Below are 17,920 nucleotides of genomic sequence, written 5' to 3' on the forward strand. Positions count from 1 at the left end.
GGCTGTGGGAGCAGAGGCCAACCGTTTGTGCTCTGCTCCCTGGGATGCTGGGCAGCCGAGCACGGGTGCCAAAGAGGTTCCATTGTAATGGACTTTGAGTTGGGAAATCGAGGAGCGACAGCAATGCGGATGGCAGCGTTGCAAAGCTGACTTTCTGCAGAAGAGGCACAGCTCAAGTTTTTTGCCCTGGCTCTTCGGCTGTGGGAGCAGAGGCCAACCGTTCGTGCTCTACTCCCTGGGATGCTGGGCAGCCGAGTACGGGTGCCAAAGAGGTTCCATTGTAATGGACTTTGATTTGGGAAATCGAAGAGCGACAGCAATGCGGATGGCACCGTTGCAAAGCTGACTTTCTGCAGAAGAGGCACAGCTCAAGTTTTTTGCCCTGGCTCTTCGGCTGTGGGAGCAGAGGCCAACCGTTCGTGCTCTACTCCCTGGGATGCTGGGCAGCCCAGCACGGGTGCCAAAGAGGTTCCATTGTAATGGACTTTGAGTTGGGAAATCGAGGAGCGACAGCAATGCGGATGGCAGCGTTGCAAAGCTGACTTTCTGCAGAAGAGGCACAGCTCAAGTTTTTTGCCCTGGCTCTTCGGCTGTGGGAGCAGAGGCCAACCGTTCGTGCTCTACTCCCTGGGATGCTGGGCAGCCCAGCACGGGTGCCAAAGAGGTTCCATTGTAATGGACTTTGAGTTGGGAAATCGAGGAGCGACAGCCATGCGGATGGCAGCGTTGCAAAGCTGACTTTCTGCAGAAGAGGCACAGCTCAAGTGTTTTGTCCTGGCTCTTCGGCTGTGGGAGCAGAGGCCGAATGTTCGTGCTCTACTCCCTGGGATGCTGGGCAGCCGAGCACGGGTGCCAAAGAGGTTCCATTGTAATGGACTTTGAGTTGGGAAATCGAGGAGCGACAGCCATGCGGATGGCAGCGTTGCAAAGCTGACTTTCTGCAGAAGAGGCACAGCTCAAGTTTTTTGCCCTGGCTCTTCGGCTGTGGGAGCAGAGGCCAACCGTTCGTGCTCTACTCCCTGGGATGCTGGACAGCCCAGCACGGGTGCCAAAGAGGTTCCATTGTAATGGACTTTGAGTTGGGAAATCGAGGAGCGACAGCCATGCGGATGGCAGCGTTGCAAAGCTGACATTCTGCAGAAGAGGCCCAGCTCAAGTTTTTTGCCCTGGCTCTTCGGCTGTGGGAGCCGAGGCCAACCGTTCGTGCTCTACTCCCTGGGATGCTGGGCAGCCGAGCACGGGTGCCAAAGAGGTTCCATTGTAATGGACTTTGAGTTGGGAAATCGAGGAGCGACAGCAATGCGGATGGCAGCGTTGCAAAGCTGACATTCTGCAGAAGAGGCACAGCTCAAGTTTTTTGCCCTGGCTCTTTGGCTGTGGGAGCCGAGGCCAACCGTTCGTGCTCTACTCCCTGGGATGCTGGGCAGCCGAGCACGGGTGCCAAAGAGGTTCCATTGTAATGGACTTTGAGTTGGGAAATCAAGGAGCGACAGCAATGCGGATGGCAGCGTTGCAAAGCTGACTTTCTGCAGAAGAGGCACAGCTCAAGTTTTTTTGCCCTGGCTCTTCGGCTGTGGGAGCAGAGGCCAACCGTTCGTGCTCTACTCCCTGGGATGCTGGGCAGCCGAGCACGGGTGCCAAAGAGGTTCCATTGTAATGGACTTTGATTTGGGAAATCGAAGAGCGACAGCAATGCGGATGGCACCGTTGCAAAGCTGACTTTCTGCAGAAGAGGCCCAGCTCAAGTTCTTTGCCCTGGCTCTTCGGCTGTGGGAGCAGAGGCCAACCGTTCGTGCTCTACTCCCTGGGATGCTGGGCAGCCGAGCACGGGTGCCAAAGAGGTTCCATTGTAATGGACTTTGAGTTGGGAAATCGAGGAGCGACAGCCATGCGGATGGCAGCGTTGCAAAGCTGACTTTCTGCAGAAGAGGCCCAGCTCAAGTTTTTTGCCCTGGCTCTTCGGCTGTGGGAGCAGAGGCCAACCGTTCGTGCTCTACTCCCTGGGATGCTGGGCAGCCGAGCACGGGTGCCAAAGAGGTTCCATTGTAATGGACTTTGAGTTGGGAAATCAAGGAGCGACAGCAATGCGGATGGCACCGTTGCAAAGCTGACTTTCTGCAGAAGAGGCACAGCTCAAGTGTTTTGTCCTGGCTCTTCGGCTGTGGAAGCAGAGGCCGAATGTTCGTGCTCTACTCCCTGGGATGCTGGGCAGCCGAGCACGGGTGCCAAAGAGGTTCCATTGTAATGGACTTTGAGTTGGGAAATGGAGGAGCGACAGCCATGCGGATGGCAGCGTTACAAAGCTGACTTTCTGCAGAAGAGGCCCAGCTCAAGTTCTTTGCCCTGGCTCTTCGGCTGTGGGAGCAGAGGCCAACCGTTCGTGCTCTACTCCCTGGGATGCTGGGCAGCCCAGCACGGGTGCCAAAGAGGTTCCATTGTAATGGACTTTGAGTTGGGAAATCGAGGAGCGACAGCAATGCGGATGGCAGCGTTGCAAAGCTGACTTTCTGCAGAAGAGGCACAGCTCACGTTTTTTGCCCTGGCTCTTCGGCTGTGGGAGCCGAGGCCAACCGTTCGTGCTCTACTCCCTGGGATGCTGTTCAGCCCAGCACGGGTGCCAAAGAGGTTCCATTGTAATGGACTTTGAGTTGGGAAATCGAGGAGCGACAGCCATGCGGATGGCACCGTTGCAAAGCTGACTTTCTGCAGAAGAGGTACAGCTCAAGTTTTTTGCCCTGGCTCTTCGGCTGTGGGAGCAGAGGCCAACCGTTCGTGCTCTACTCCCTGGGATGCTGGGCAGCCGAGCACGGGTGCCAAAGAGGTTCCATTGTAATGGACTTTGAGTTGGGAAATCGAGGAGCGACAGCAATGCGGATGGCAGCGTTGCAAAGCTGACTTTCTGCAGAAGAGGCACAGCTCAAGTTTTTTGCCCTGGCTCTTCGGCTGTGGGAGCAGAGGCCAACCGTTCGTGCTCTACTCCCTGGGATGCTGGGCAGCCCAGCACGGGTGCCAAAGAGGTTCCATTGTAATGGACTTTGAGTTGGGAAATGGAGGAGCGACAGCAATGCGGATGGCACCGTTGCAAAGCTGACTTTCTGCAGAAGAGGCCCAGCTCAAGTTTTTTGCCCTGGCTCTTCGGCTGTGGGAGCAGAGGCCAACCGTTTGTGCTCTACTCCCTGGGATGCTGGGCAGCCGAGCACGGGTGCCAAAGAGGTTCCATTGTAATGGACTTTGAGTTGGGAAATCGAGGAGCGACAGCAATGCGGATGGCAGCGTTGCAAAGCTGACTTTCTGCAGAAGAGGCACAGCTCAAGTTTTTTGCCCTGGCTCTTCGGCTGTGGGAGCAGAGGCCGAATGTTCGTGCTCTACTCCCTGGGATGCTGGGCAGCCGAGCACGGGTGCCAAAGAGGTTCCATTGTAATGGACTTTGAGTTGGGAAATCGAGGAGCGACAGCAATGCGGATGGCAGCGTTGCAAAGCTGACTTTCTGCAGAAGAGGCCCAGCTCAAGTTTTTTGCCCTGGCTCTTCGGCTGTGGGAGCAGAGGCCGAATGTTCGTGCTCTACTCCCTGGGATGCTGGGCAGCCGAGCACGGGTGCCAAAGAGGTTCCATTGTAATGGACTTTGAGTTGGGAAATCGAGGAGCGACAGCAATGCGGATGGCACCGTTGCAAAGCTGACTTTCTGCAGAAGAGGCCCAGCTCAAGTTTTTTGCCCTGGCTCTTCGGCTGTGGGAGCAGAGGCCAACCGTTCGTGCTCTACTCCCTGGGATGCTGGGCAGCCGAGCACGGGTGCCAAAGAGGTTCCATTGTAATGGACTTTGAGTTGGGAAATCGAGGAGCGACAGCCATGCGGATGGCACCGTTGCAAAGCTGACTTTCTGCAGAAGAGGCACAGCTCAAGTTTTTTGCCCTGGCTCTTCGGCTGTGGGAGCAGAAGCCAACCGTTCGTGCTCTACTCCCTGGGATGCTGGGCAGCCCAGCACGGGTGCCAAAGTGGTTCCATTGTAATGGACTTTGAGTTGGGAAATCGAGGAGCGACTGCAATGCGGATGGCACCGTTGCAAAGCTGACTTTCTGCAGAAGAGGCACAGCTCACGTTTTTTGCCCTGGCTCTTCGGCTGTGGGAGCAGAGGCCAACCGTTTGTGCTCTGCTCCCTGGGATGCTGGGCAGCCGAGCACGGGTGCCAAAGAGGTTCCATTGTAATGGACTTTGAGTTGGGAAATCGAGGAGCGACAGCAATGCGGATGGCAGCGTTGCAAAGCTGACTTTCTGCAGAAGAGGCACAGCTCAAGTTTTTTGCCCTGGCTCTTCGGCTGTGGGAGCAGAGGCCAACCGTTCGTGCTCTACTCCCTGGGATGCTGGGCAGCCGAGTACGGGTGCCAAAGAGGTTCCATTGTAATGGACTTTGATTTGGGAAATCGAAGAGCGACAGCAATGCGGATGGCACCGTTGCAAAGCTGACTTTCTGCAGAAGAGGCACAGCTCAAGTTTTTTGCCCTGGCTCTTCGGCTGTGGGAGCAGAGGCCAACCGTTCGTGCTCTACTCCCTGGGATGCTGGGCAGCCCAGCACGGGTGCCAAAGAGGTTCCATTGTAATGGACTTTGAGTTGGGAAATCGAGGAGCGACAGCAATGCGGATGGCAGCGTTGCAAAGCTGACTTTCTGCAGAAGAGGCACAGCTCAAGTTTTTTGCCCTGGCTCTTCGGCTGTGGGAGCAGAGGCCAACCGTTCGTGCTCTACTCCCTGGGATGCTGGGCAGCCCAGCACGGGTGCCAAAGAGGTTCCATTGTAATGGACTTTGAGTTGGGAAATCGAGGAGCGACAGCCATGCGGATGGCAGCGTTGCAAAGCTGACTTTCTGCAGAAGAGGCACAGCTCAAGTGTTTTGTCCTGGCTCTTCGGCTGTGGGAGCAGAGGCCGAATGTTCGTGCTCTACTCCCTGGGATGCTGGGCAGCCGAGCACGGGTGCCAAAGAGGTTCCATTGTAATGGACTTTGAGTTGGGAAATCGAGGAGCGACAGCCATGCGGATGGCAGCGTTGCAAAGCTGACTTTCTGCAGAAGAGGCACAGCTCAAGTTTTTTGCCCTGGCTCTTCGGCTGTGGGAGCAGAGGCCAACCGTTCGTGCTCTACTCCCTGGGATGCTGGACAGCCCAGCACGGGTGCCAAAGAGGTTCCATTGTAATGGACTTTGAGTTGGGAAATCGAGGAGCGACAGCCATGCGGATGGCAGCGTTGCAAAGCTGACATTCTGCAGAAGAGGCCCAGCTCAAGTTTTTTGCCCTGGCTCTTCGGCTGTGGGAGCCGAGGCCAACCGTTCGTGCTCTACTCCCTGGGATGCTGGGCAGCCGAGCACGGGTGCCAAAGAGGTTCCATTGTAATGGACTTTGAGTTGGGAAATCGAGGAGCGACAGCAATGCGGATGGCAGCGTTGCAAAGCTGACATTCTGCAGAAGAGGCACAGCTCAAGTTTTTTGCCCTGGCTCTTTGGCTGTGGGAGCCGAGGCCAACCGTTCGTGCTCTACTCCCTGGGATGCTGGGCAGCCGAGCACGGGTGCCAAAGAGGTTCCATTGTAATGGACTTTGAGTTGGGAAATCAAGGAGCGACAGCAATGCGGATGGCAGCGTTGCAAAGCTGACTTTCTGCAGAAGAGGCACAGCTCAAGTTTTTTTGCCCTGGCTCTTCGGCTGTGGGAGCAGAGGCCAACCGTTCGTGCTCTACTCCCTGGGATGCTGGGCAGCCGAGCACGGGTGCCAAAGAGGTTCCATTGTAATGGACTTTGATTTGGGAAATCGAAGAGCGACAGCAATGCGGATGGCACCGTTGCAAAGCTGACTTTCTGCAGAAGAGGCCCAGCTCAAGTTCTTTGCCCTGGCTCTTCGGCTGTGGGAGCAGAGGCCAACCGTTCGTGCTCTACTCCCTGGGATGCTGGGCAGCCGAGCACGGGTGCCAAAGAGGTTCCATTGTAATGGACTTTGAGTTGGGAAATCGAGGAGCGACAGCCATGCGGATGGCACCGTTGCAAAGCTGACTTTCTGCAGAAGAGGCACAGCTCAAGTTTTTTGCCCTGGCTCTTCGGCTGTGGGAGCAGAGGCCGAATATTTGTGCTCTACTCCCTGGGATGCTGGGCAGCCGAGCACGGGTGCCAAAGAGGTTCCATTGTAATGGACTTTGAGTTGGGAAATCAAGGAGCGACAGCAATGCGGATGGCACCGTTGCAAAGCTGACTTTCTGCAGAAGAGGCACAGCTCAAGTGTTTTGTCCTGGCTCTTCGGCTGTGGAAGCAGAGGCCGAATGTTCGTGCTCTACTCCCTGGGATGCTGGGCAGCCGAGCACGGGTGCCAAAGAGGTTCCATTGTAATGGACTTTGAGTTGGGAAATGGAGGAGCGACAGCCATGCGGATGGCAGCGTTACAAAGCTGACTTTCTGCAGAAGAGGCCCAGCTCAAGTTCTTTGCCCTGGCTCTTCGGCTGTGGGAGCAGAGGCCAACCGTTCGTGCTCTACTCCCTGGGATGCTGGGCAGCCGAGCACGGGTGCCAAAGAGGTTCCATTGTAATGGACTTTGAGTTGGGAAATCGAGGAGCGACAGCCATGCGGATGGCACCGTTGCAAAGCCGACTTTCTGCAGAAGAGGCACAGCTCAAGTTTTTTGCCCTGGCTCTTCGGCTGTGGGAGCAGAGGCCAACCGTTCGTGCTCTACTCCCTGGGATGCTGGGCAACCGAGCACAGGTGCCAAAGAGGTTCCATTGTAATGGACTTTGAGTTGGGAAATCGAGGAGCGACAGCCATGCGGATGGCAGCGTTGCAAAGCTGACTTTCTGCAGAAGAGGCACAGCTCAAATTTTTTGCCCTGGCTCTTCGGCTGTGGGAGCAGAGGCCAACCGTTCGTGCTCTACTCCCTGGGATGCTGGGCAGCCGAGCACGGGTGCCAAAGAGGTTCCATTGTAATGGACTTTGAGTTGGGAAATCGAGGAGCGACAGCCATGCGGATGGCAGCGTTGCAAAGCTGACTTTCTGTAGAAGAGGCACAGCTCAAGTTTTTTGCCCTGGCTCTTTGGCTGTAGGAGCAGAGGCCAACCGTTTGTGCTCTACTCCCTGGGATGCTGGGCAGCCGAGCACGGGTGCCAAAGAGGTTCCATTGTAATGGACTTTGAGTTGGGAAATCGAGGAGCGACAGCAATGCGGATGGCACCGTTGCAAAGCTGACTTTCTGCAGAAGAGGCACAGCTCAAGTTTTTTGCCCTGGCTCTTCGGCTGTGGGAGCAGAGGCCAACCGTTCGTGCTCTACTCCCTGGGATGCTGGGCAGCCCAGCACGGGTGCCAAAGAGGTTCCATTGTAATGGACTTTGAGTTGGGAAATCAAGGAGTGACAGCAATGCGGATGGCACCGTTGCAAAGCTGACTTTCTGCAGAAGAGGCACAGCTCAAGTTTTTTGCCCTAGCTCTTCGGCTGTGGTAGCAGAGGCCAACCGTTCGTGCTCTACTCCCTGGGATGCTGTGCAGCCCAGCACGGGTGGCAAAGAGGTTCCATTGTAATGGACTTTGAGTTGGGAAATGGAGGAGCGACAGCCATGCGGATGGCACCGTTGCAAAGCTGATTTTCTGCAGAAAAGGCACAGCTCAAGTTTTTTGCCCTGGCTCTTCGGCTGTGGGAGCAGAGGCCAACCGTTCGTGCTCTACTCCCTGGGATGCTGGGCAGCCGAGCACGGGTGAAAAAGAGGTTCCATTGTAATGGACTTTGTGTTGGGAAATCGAGGAGCGACAGCAATGCGGATGGCAGCGTTGCAAAGCTGACTTTCTGCAGAAGAGGCACAGTTCAAGTTTTTTGCCCTGGCTCTTCGGCTGTGGGAGCAGAGGCCAACCGTTCGTGCTCTACTCCCTGGGATGCTGGGCAGCCGAGCACGGGTGCCAAAGAGGTTCCATTGTAATGGACTTTGAGTTGGGAAATGGAGGAGCGACAGCCATGCGGATGGCAGCGTTGCAAAGCTGACTTTCTGCAGAAGAGGCACAGCTCAAGTTTTTTGCCCTGGCTCTTCGGCTGTGGGAGCAGAGGCCAACCGTTCGTGCTCTACTCCCTGGGATGCTGGGCAGCCGAGCACGGGTGCCAAAGAGGTTCCATTGTAATGGACTTTGAGTTGGGAAATCGAGGAGCGACAGCAATGCGGATGGCAGCGTTGCAAAGCTGACTTTCTGCAGAAGAGGCACAGCTCAAGTTTTTTGCCCTGGCTCTTCGGCTGTGGGAGCAGAGGCCAACCGTTCGTGCTCTACTCCCTGGGATGCTGTGCAGCCGGGCACCGGTGCCAAAGAGGTTCCATTTTAATGGACTTTGAGTTGGGAAATCGAGGAGCGACAGCAATGCGGATGGCAGCGTTGCAAAGCTGACTTTCTGCAGAAGAGGCACAGCTCAAGTTTTTTGCCCTGGCTCTTCGGCTGTGGGAGCAGAGGCCAACCGTTCGTGCTCTACTCCCTGGGATGCTGGGCAGCCGAGCACGGGTGCCAAAGAGGTTCCATTGTAATGGACTTTGAGTTGGGAAATGGAGGAGCGACAGCCATGCGGATGGCAGCGTTGCAAAGCTGACTTTCTGCAGAAGAGGCACAGCTCAAGTTTTTTGCCCTGGCTCTTCGGCTGTGGGAGCAGAGGCCAACCGTTCGTGCTCTACTCCCTGGGATGCTGGGCAGCCCAGCACGGGTGCCAAAGAGGTTCCATTGTAATGGACTTTGAGTTGGGAAATCAAGGAGCGACAGCAATGCGGATGGCACCGTTGCAAAGCTGACTTTCTGCAGAAGAGGCACAGCTCAAGTTTTTTGCCCTGGTTCTTTGGCTGTGGGAGCAGAGGCCAACCGTTTGTGCTCTACTCCCTGGGATGCTGGGCAGCCGAGCACGGGTGCCAAAGAGGTTCCATTGTAATGGACTTTGAGTTGGGAAATCGAGGAGCGACAGCAATGCGGATGGCAGAGTTGCAAAGCTGACTTTCTGCAGAAGAGGCACAGCTCAAGTTTTTTGCCCTGGCTCTTCGGCTGTGGGAGCAGAGGCCAACCGTTCGTGCTCTACTCCCTGGGATGCTGGGCAGCCGGGCACGGGTGCCAAAGAGGTTCCATTGTAATGGACTTTGAGTTGGGAAATGGAGGAGCGACAGCAATGCGGATGGCACCGTTGCAAAGCTGACTTTCTGCAGAAGAGGCACAGCTCAAGTTTTTTGCCCTGGCTCTTCGGCTGTGGGAGCAGAGGCCAACCGTTCGTGCTCTACTCCCTGGGATGCTGGGCAGCCCAGCACGGGTGCCAAAGAGGTTCCATTGTAATGGACTTTGAGTTGGGAAATCGAGGAGCGACAGCCATGCGGATGGCAGCGTTGCAAAGCTGACTTTCTGCAGAAGAGGCACAGCTCAAGTTTTTTGTCCTGGCTCTTCGGCTGTGGGAGCAGAGGCCAACCGTTCGTGCTCTACTCCCTGGGATGCTGGGCAGCCCAGCACGGGTGCCAAAGAGGTTCCATTGTAATGGACTTTGAGTTGGGAAATGGAGGAGCGACAGCAATGCGGATGGCAGCGTTGCAAAGCTGACTTTCTGCAGAAGAGGCACAGCTCAAGTTTTTTGCCCTGGCTCTTCGGCTGTGGGAGCAGATGCCAACCGTTCGTGCTCTACTCCCTGGGATGCTGGGCAGCCGAGCACGGGTGCCAAAGAGGTTCCATTGTAATGGACTTTGAGTTGGGAAATCGAGGAGCGACAGCCATGCGGATGGCACCGTTGCAAAGCTGACTTTCTGCAGAAGAGGCACAGCTCAAGTTTTTTGCCCTGGCTCTTCGGCTGTGGGAGCAGAGGCCAACCGTTCGTGCTCTACTCCCTGGGATGCTGGGCAGCCGAGCACGGGTGCCAAAGAGGTTCCATTGTAATGGACTTTGAGTTGGGAAATGGAGGAGCGACAGCAATGCGGATGGCAGCGTTGCAAAGCTGACTTTCTGCAGAAGAGGCACAGCTCAAGTTTTTTGCCCTGGCTCTTCGGCTGTGGGAGCAGAGGCCAACCGTTTGTGCTCTACTCCCTGGGATGCTGGGCAGCCGAGCACGGGTGCCAAAGAGGTTCCATTGTAATGGACTTTGAGTTGGGAAATCGAGGAGCGACAGCAATGCGGATGGCAGCGTTGCAAAGCTGACTTTCTGCAGAAGAGGCACAGCTCAAGTTTTTTGCCCTGGCTCTTCGGCTGTGGGAGCAGAGGCCAACCGTTCGTGCTCTACTCCCTGGGATGCTGGGCAGCCCAGCACGGGTGCCAAAGAGGTTCCATTGTAATGGACTTTGAGTTGGGAAATCGAGGAGCGACAGCCATGCGGATGGCAGCGTTGCAAAGCTGACTTTCTGCAGAAGAGGCACAGCTCAAGTTTTTTGCCCTGGCTCTTCGGCTGTGGGAACAGAGGCCAACCGTTCGTGCTCTACTCCCTGGGATGCTGGGCAGCCCAGCACGGGTGCCAAAGAGGTTCCATGGTAATGGACTTTGAGTTGGGAAATCAAGGAGCGACAGCAATGCGGATGGCAGCGTTGCAAAGCTGACTTTCTGCAGAAGAGGCACAGCTCAAGTTTTTTGCCCTGGCTCTTCGGCTGTGGGAGCAGAGGCCAACCGTTTGTGCTCTACTCCCTGGGATGCTGGGCAGCCGAGCACGGGTGCCAAAGAGGTTCCATTGTAATGGACTTTGAGTTGGGAAATCGAGGAGCGACAGCAATGCGGATGGCAGCGTTGCAAAGCTGACTTTCTGCAGAAGAGGCACAGCTCAAGTGTTTTGTCCTGGCTCTTCGGCTGTGGAAGCAGAGGCCGAATGTTCGTGCTCTACTCCCTGGGATGCTGGGCAGCCGAGCACGGGTGCCAAAGAGGTTCCATTGTAATGGACTTTGAGTTGGGAAATGGAGGAGCGACAGCAATGCGGATGGCAGCGTTGCAAAGCTGACTTTCTGCAGAAGAGGCACAGCTCAAGTTTTTTGCCCTGGCTCTTCGGCTGTGGGAGCAGAGGCCAACCGTTCGTGCTCTACTCCCTGGGATGCTGGGCAGCCGAGCATGTGTGCCAAAGAGGTTCCATTGTAATGGACTTTGAGTTGGGAAATCGAGGAGCGACAGCAATGCGGATGGCACCGTTACAAAGCTGACTTTCTGCAGAAGAGGCCCAGCTCAAGTTCTTTGCCCTGGCTCTTCGGCTGTGGGAGCAGAGGCCAACCGTTCGTGCTCTACTCCCTGGGATGCTGGGCAGCCCAGCACGGGTGCCAAAGAGGTTCCATTGTAATGGACTTTGAGTTGGGAAATGGAGGAGCGACAGCCATGCGGAAGGAACCGTTGCAAAGCCGACTTTCTGCAGAAGAGGCACATCTCAAGTTTTTTGCCCTGGCTCTTCGGCTGTGGGAGCAGAGGCCAACCGTTCGTGCTCTACTCCCTGGGATGCTGGGCAACCAAGCACAGGTGCCAAAGAGGTTCCATTGTAATGGACTTTGAGTTGGGAAATCGAGGAGCGACAGCCATGCGGATGGCAGCGTTGCAAAGCTGACTTTCTGCAGAAGAGGCACAGCTCAAGTTTTTTGCCCTAGCTCTTCGGCTGTGGTAGCAGAGGCCAACCGTTCGTGCTCTACTCCCTGGGATGCTGGGCAGCCCAGCACGGGTGGCAAAGAGGTTCCATTGTAATGGACTTTGAGTTGGGAAATGGAGGAGCGACAGCCATGCGGATGGCAGCGTTGCAAAGCTGACTTTCTGCAGAAGAGGCACAGCTCAAGTTTTTTGCCCTGGCTCTTCGGCTGTGGGAGCAGAGGCCAACCGTTCGTGCTCTACTCCCTGGGATGCTGGGCAGCCCAGCACGGGTGCCAAAGAGGTTCCATTGTAATGGACTTTGAGTTGGGAAATCAAGGAGCGACAGCAATGCGGATGGCACCGTTGCAAAGCTGACTTTCTGCAGAAGAGGCACAGCTCAAGTTTTTTGCCCTGGCTCTTCGGCTGTGGGAGCAGAGGCCAACCGTTTGTGCTCTACTCCCTGGGATGCTGGGCAGCCGAGCACGGGTGCCAAAGAGGTTCCATTGTAATGGACTTTGAGTTGGGAAATGGAGGAGCGACAGCAATGCGGATGGCAGCGTTGCAAAGCTGACTTTCTGCAGAAGAGGCACAGCTCAAGTGTTTTGTCCTGGCTCTTCGGCTGTGGAAGCAGAGGCCGAATGTTCGTGCTCTACTCCCTGGGATGCTGGGCAGCCGAGCACGGGTGCCAAAGAGGTTCCATTGTAATGGACTTTGAGTTGGGAAATGGAGGAGCGACAGCAATGCGGATGGCAGCGTTGCAAAGCTGACTTTCTGCAGAAGAGGCACAGCTCAAGTTTTTTGCCCTGGCTCTTCGGCTGTGGGAGCAGAGGCCAACCGTTCGTGCTCTACTCCCTGGGATGCTGGGCAGCCGAGCATGTGTGCCAAAGAGGTTCCATTGTAATGGACTTTGAGTTGGGAAATCGAGGAGCGACAGCAATGCGGATGGCACCGTTACAAAGCTGACTTTCTGCAGAAGAGGCCCAGCTCAAGTTCTTTGCCCTGGCTCTTCGGCTGTGGGAGCAGAGGCCAACCGTTCGTGCTCTACTCCCTGGGATGCTGGGCAGCCCAGCACGGGTGCCAAAGAGGTTCCATTGTAATGGACTTTGAGTTGGGAAATCGAGGAGCGACAGCCATGCGGATGGAACCGTTGCAAAGCCGACTTTCTGCAGAAGAGGCACAGCTCAAGTTTTTTGCCCTGGCTCTTCGGCTGTGGGAGCAGAGGCCAACCGTTCGTGCTCTACTCCCTGGGATGCTGGGCAACCGAGCACAGGTGCCAAAGAGGTTCCATTGTAATGGACTTTGAGTTGGGAAATCGAGGAGCGACAGCAATGCGGATGGCAGCGTTGCAAAGCTGACTTTCTGCAGAAGAGGCACAGCTCAAGTGTTTTGTCCTGGCTCTTCGGCTGTGGAAGCAGAGGCCGAATGTTCGTGCTCTACTCCCTGGGATGCTGGGCAGCCGAGCACGGGTGCCAAAGAGGTTCCATTGTAATGGACTTTGAGTTGGGAAATGGAGGAGCGACAGCCATGCGGATGGCAGCGTTGCAAAGCTGACTTTCTGCAGAAGAGGCACAGCTCAAGTTTTTTGCCCTGGCTCTTCGGCTGTGGGAGCAGAGGCCAACCGTTCGTGCTCTACTCCCTGGGATGCTGGGCAGCCGAGCATGTGTGCCAAAGAGGTTCCATTGTAATGGACTTTGAGTTGGGAAATCGAGGAGCGACAGCAATGCGGATGGCACCGTTACAAAGCTGACTTTCTGCAGAAGAGGCCCAGCTCAAGTTCTTTGCCCTGGCTCTTCGGCTGTGGGAGCAGAGGCCAACCGTTCGTGCTCTACTCCCTGGGATGCTGGGCAGCCCAGCACGGGTGCCAAAGAGGTTCCATTGTAATGGACTTTGAGTTGGGAAATCGAGGAGCGACAGCCATGCGGATGGCACCGTTGCAAAGCCGACTTTCTGCAGAAGAGGCACAGCTCAAGTTTTTTGCCCTGGCTCTTCGGCTGTGGGAGCAGAGGCCAACCGTTCGTGCTCTACTCCCTGGGATGCTGGGCAACCGAGCACAGGTGCCAAAGAGGTTCCATTGTAATGGACTTTGAGTTGGGAAATCGAGGAGCGACAGCCATGCGGATGGCAGCGTTGCAAAGCTGACTTTCTGCAGAAGAGGCACAGCTCAAATTTTTTGCCCTGGCTCTTCGGCTGTGGGAGCAGAGGCCAACCGTTCGTGCTCTACTCCCTGGGATGCTGGGCAGCCGAGCACGGGTGCCAAAGAGGTTCCATTGTAATGGACTTTGAGTTGGGAAATGGAGGAGCGACAGCCATGCGGATGGCAGCGTTGCAAAGCTGACTTTCTGCAGAAGAGGCACAGCTCAAGTTTTTTGCCCTGGCTCTTCGGCTGTGGGAGCAGAGGCCAACCGTTTGTGCTCTACTCCCTGGGATGCTGGGCAGCCGAGCACGGGTGCCAAAGAGGTTCCATTGTAATGGACTTTGAGTTGGGAAATCGAGGAGCGACAGCAATGCGGATGGCAGCGTTGCAAAGCTGACTTTCTGCAGAAGAGGCACAGCTCAAGTTTTTTGCCCTGGCTCTTCGGCTGTGGGAGCAGAGGCCAACCGTTCGTGCTCTACTCCCTGGGATGCTGGGCAGCCCAGCACGGGTGCCAAAGAGGTTCCATTGTAATGGACTTTGAGTTGGGAAATCAAGGAGCGACAGCAATGCGGATGGCACCGTTGCAAAGCTGACTTTCTGCAGAAGAGGCACAGCTCAAGTTTTTTGCCCTAGCTCTTCGGCTGTGGTAGCAGAGGCCAACCGTTCGTGCTCTACTCCCTGGGATGCTGGGCAGCCCAGCACGGGTGGCAAAGAGGTTCCATTGTAATGGACTTTGAGTTGGGAAATCGAGGAGCGACAGCCATGCGGATGGCACCGTTGCAAAGCTGATTTTCTGCAGAAAAGGCACAGCTCAAGTTTTTTGTCCTGGCTCTTCGGCTGTGGGAGCAGAGGCCAACCGTTCGTGCTCTACTCCCTGGGATGCTGGGCAGCCGAGCACGGGTGAAAAAGAGGTTCCATTGTAATGGACTTTGTGTTGGGAAATCGAGGAGCGACAGCAATGCGGATGGCAGCGTTGCAAAGCTGACTTTCTGCAGAAGAGGCACAGTTCAAGTTTTTTGCCCTGGCTCTTCGGCTGTGGGAGCAGAGGCCAACCGTTCGTGCTCTACTCCCTGGGATGCTGGGCAGCCGAGCACGGGTGCCAAAGAGGTTCCATTGTAATGGACTTTGAGTTGGGAAATCGAGGAGCGACAGCCATGCGGATGGCAGCGTTGCAAAGCTGACTTTCTGCAGAAGAGGCCCAGCTCAAGTTTTTTGCCCTGGCTCTTCGGCTGTGGGAGCAGAGGCCAACCGTTCGTGCTCTACTCCCTGGGATGCTGGGCAGCCGAGCACGGGTGCCAAAGAGGTTCCATTGTAATGGACTTTGAGTTGGGAAATCGAGGAGCGACAGCAATGCGGATGGCACTGTTGCAAAGCTGACTTTCTGCAGAAGAGGCACAGCTCAAGTTTTTTGCCCTGGCTCTTCGGCTGTGGGAGCAGAGGCCAACCGTTCGTGCTCTACTCCCTGGGATGCTGGGCAGCCGAGCACGGGTGCCAAAGAGGTTCCATTGTAATGGACTTTGAGTTGGGAAATGGAGGAGCGACAGCCATGCGGATGGCAGCGTTGCAAAGCTGACTTTCTGCAGAAGAGGCACAGCTCAAGTTTTTTGCCCTGGCTCTTCGGCTGTGGGAGCAGAGGCCAACCGTTCGTGCTCTACTCCCTGGGATGCTGGGCAGCCGAGCACGGGTGCCAAAGAGGTTCCATTGTAATGGACTTTGAGTTGGGAAATCGAGGAGCGACAGCAATGCGGATGGCAGCGTTGCAAAGCTGACTTTCTGCAGAAGAGGCACAGCTCAAGTTTTTTGCCCTGGCTCTTCGGCTGTGGGAGCAGAGGCCAACCGTTCGTGCTCTACTCCCTGGGATGCTGGGCAGCCGAGCACGGGTGCCAAAGAGGTTCCATTGTAATGGACTTTGAGTTGGGAAATCAAGGAGCAACAGCAATGCGGATGGCACCGTTGCAAAGCTGACTTTCTGCAGAAGAGGCACAGCTCAAGTTTTTTGCCCTGGTTCTTTGGCTGTGGGAGCAGAGGCCAACCGTTTGTGCTCTACTCCCTGGGATGCTGGGCAGCCGAGCACGGGTGCCAAAGAGGTTCCATTCTAATGGACTTTGAGTTGGGAAATCGAGGAGCGACAGCAATGCGGATGGCAGCGTTGCAAAGCTGACTTTCTGCAGAAGAGGCACAGCTCAAGTTTTTTGCCCTGGCTCTTCGGCTGTGGGAGCAGAGGCCAACCGTTCGTGCTCTACTCCCTGGGATGCTGGGCAGCCCAGCACGGGTGCCAAAGAGGTTCCATTGTAATGGACTTTGAGTTGGGAAATGGAGGAGCGACAGCAATGCGGATGGCACCGTTGCAAAGCTGACTTTCTGCAGAAGAGGCACAGCTCAAGTTTTTTGCCCTGGCTCTTCGGCTGTGGGAGCAGAGGCCAACCGTTCGTGCTCTACTCCCTGGGATGCTGGGCAGCCGAGCACGGGTGCCAAAGAGGTTCCATTGTAATGGACTTTGAGTTGGGAAATGGAGGAGCGACAGCCATGCGGATGGCAGCGTTGCAAAGCTGACTTTCTGCAGAAGAGGCACAGCTCAAGTTTTTTGCCCTGGCTCTTCGGCTGTGGGAGCAGAGGCCAACCGTTCGTGCTCTACTCCCTGGGATGCTGGGCAGCCGAGCATGTGTGCCAAAGAGGTTCCATTGTAATGGACTTTGAGTTGGGAAATCGAGGAGCGACAGCAATGCGGATGGCACCGTTACAAAGCTGACTTTCTGCAGAAGAGGCCCAGCTCAAGTTCTTTGCCCTGGCTCTTCGGCTGTGGGAGCAGAGGCCAACCGTTCGTGCTCTACTCCCTGGGATGCTGGGCAGCCCAGCACGGGTGCCAAAGAGGTTCCATTGTAATGGACTTTGAGTTGGGAAATCGAGGAGCGACAGCCATGCGGATGGAACCGTTGCAAAGCCGACTTTCTGCAGAAGAGGCACAGCTCAAGTTTTTTGCCCTGGCTCTTCGGCTGTGGGAGCAGAGGCCAACCGTTCGTGCTCTACTCCCTGGGATGCTGGGCAACCGAGCACAGGTGCCAAAGAGGTTCCATTGTAATGGACTTTGAGTTGGGAAATCGAGGAGCGACAGCAATGCGGATGGCAGCGTTGCAAAGCTGACTTTCTGCAGAAGAGGCACAGCTCAAGTGTTTTGTCCTGGCTCTTCGGCTGTGGAAGCAGAGGCCGAATGTTCGTGCTCTACTCCCTGGGATGCTGGGCAGCCGAGCACGGGTGCCAAAGAGGTTCCATTGTAATGGACTTTGAGTTGGGAAATGGAGGAGCGACAGCCATGCGGATGGCAGCGTTGCAAAGCTGACTTTCTGCAGAAGAGGCACAGCTCAAGTTTTTTGCCCTGGCTCTTCGGCTGTGGGAGCAGAGGCCAACCGTTCGTGCTCTACTCCCTGGGATGCTGGGCAGCCGAGCATGTGTGCCAAAGAGGTTCCATTGTAATGGACTTTGAGTTGGGAAATCGAGGAGCGACAGCAATGCGGATGGCACCGTTACAAAGCTGACTTTCTGCAGAAGAGGCCCAGCTCAAGTTCTTTGCCCTGGCTCTTCGGCTGTGGGAGCAGAGGCCAACCGTTCGTGCTCTACTCCCTGGGATGCTGGGCAGCCCAGCACGGGTGCCAAAGAGGTTCCATTGTAATGGACTTTGAGTTGGGAAATCGAGGAGCGACAGCCATGCGGATGGAACCGTTGCAAAGCCGACTTTCTGCAGAAGAGGCACAGCTCAAGTTTTTTGCCCTGGCTCTTCGGCTGTGGGAGCAGAGGCCAACCGTTCGTGCTCTACTCCCTGGGATGCTGGGCAACCGAGCACAGGTGCCAAAGAGGTTCCATTGTAATGGACTTTGAGTTGGGAAATCGAGGAGCGACAGCCATGCGGATGGCAGCGTTGCAAAGCTGACTTTCTGCAGAAGAGGCACAGCTCAAATTTTTTGCCCTGGCTCTTCGGCTGTGGGAGCAGAGGCCAACCGTTCGTGCTCTACTCCCTGGGATGCTGGGCAGCCGAGCACGGGTGCCAAAGAGGTTCCATTGTAATGGACTTTGAGTTGGGAAATGGAGGAGCGACAGCCATGCGGATGGCAGCGTTGCAAAGCTGACTTTCTGCAGAAGAGGCACAGCTCAAGTTTTTTGCCCAGGCTCTTCGGCTGTGGGAGCAGAGGCCAACCGTTTGTGCTCTACTCCCTGGGATGCTGGGCAGCCGAGCACGGGTGCCAAAGAGGTTCCA

Source organism: Psittacula echo, assembly GCF_963264785.1.
Source record: "Psittacula echo genome assembly, chromosome: 27".
NCBI lineage: Eukaryota > Metazoa > Chordata > Aves > Psittaciformes > Psittacidae > Psittacula > Psittacula echo.